This window comes from Poecilia formosa, unplaced genomic scaffold, assembly GCF_000485575.1.
Source record: "Poecilia formosa unplaced genomic scaffold, Poecilia_formosa-5.1.2 Scaffold1733, whole genome shotgun sequence".
NCBI lineage: Eukaryota > Metazoa > Chordata > Actinopteri > Cyprinodontiformes > Poeciliidae > Poecilia > Poecilia formosa.
In genome coordinates, this window is record NW_006801672.1 from 3,838 (window position 1) to 5,041 (window position 1,204).

General features: G+C 43.9%; 1 long non-coding RNA gene across 1 annotated transcript in view; it reads right to left on the reverse strand.

The window, feature by feature from the left end:
* LOC107835344 (uncharacterized) overlaps positions 1–315 on the reverse strand; it is a 3,788-nt gene extending 3,473 nt beyond the window's left edge. Inside the window, exon 1 of the long non-coding RNA XR_001661149.1 lies at positions 57–315. This is a non-coding gene — a long non-coding RNA (uncharacterized LOC107835344). The remainder of the gene's footprint in view (positions 1–56) is intronic.
* Between the last annotated feature and the right edge of the window lie 889 nt (positions 316–1,204).

Genomic DNA, 1,204 nt, shown 5'->3' on the forward strand with positions numbered 1-1,204 from the left:
GCTGTTTAACAAGGATACTCAAACCTCTAAAATAGCCATTTTAAAAATTCACCTACGTTTCTGTAGTTTTTGGGTTGTCCAGTCGGCTCTCGTCACTCCGCCGTTGGCAGACAAAGTCGGACATGTGTCGCTGGCCCAGCGAAGAATTTTGCTTCCTGGGTCTGTCTTTCCAGGTCCAGTTGACTCTGGCCGTGCACGGATTCAGCGCGTCTTCCTCTGCCTGACAGCGACGGGGAGAGATCCGGGTCACGGCACCAATTAATGTTGGGTATTTTTCTCGAACCTAAATGAATGAACCACAGACAACGTATATGAATTTTAAGGCCAAGCTTTTGCAAAAGGAGAAATCTCCGCCAACCGCCTCTCCAGGCCGTTTACAGAGAGTTCTGATCTGCTTCCGCGTGAGCCCCTGTTTTATTGTCACAAGCAGAGCAGTCAGGAAAACAACAGAGGTCATAAAACATTTAACCCAAACAAACCAGCAACTCAGTTCCAGGTGTGATATCTGATCTACGGTCTGAGCCCGGTTCAACTCTAGGTCAAACTGTCAATAAAGAAGAAGATTAACATCTTAAGTTAGGGGGTATTCTGGTTGATAAGAATTTAAGGTCTGAGAAACACAGAGTTAACTGTCTCACATGAAGATGAACAGACAGTTGTGACCTCCAGGTCAGTTTATACACTCATAAGGAAGAGAACACTTTAAACTAAAAATCTTAACATTAGACTGAATATGAACAAAATGATAATACCAAAAAATCTCTATCAGGATTAGCTACCATAACTATGCGGATGATACACAGCTCTACATCACGATGTTACCAGGTGACCTTTGACCCCATCCAATCACTGAATAGGTGCTTAGAACAGATAAATGTGTGGATGAGCCAAAACTGTCTCCAGCTGAACAGAAACAAAACTGAAGTTATCTCTGGACCTAAAGAGGAGCGAACTAGAGTCAATGCTCAGCTTCAGTTATTACAACTGAAAACCAGCGATCAGCCTGAAACCTGGGAGTAGTCATGGACTCTGACCTGAACCTCAGAGCCACATTAAGACAGTCACAAAGTCGGCCTTCTATCACCTGAAGAACATCTCCAGGATTAGAGGACTAATGTCTCAGCAAGAGCTAGAGAAACTCATCCATGCGTTTATCTTTAGCCGCATTGATTACTGCAACAGCGTCTTCACAGGTCTGACTAAT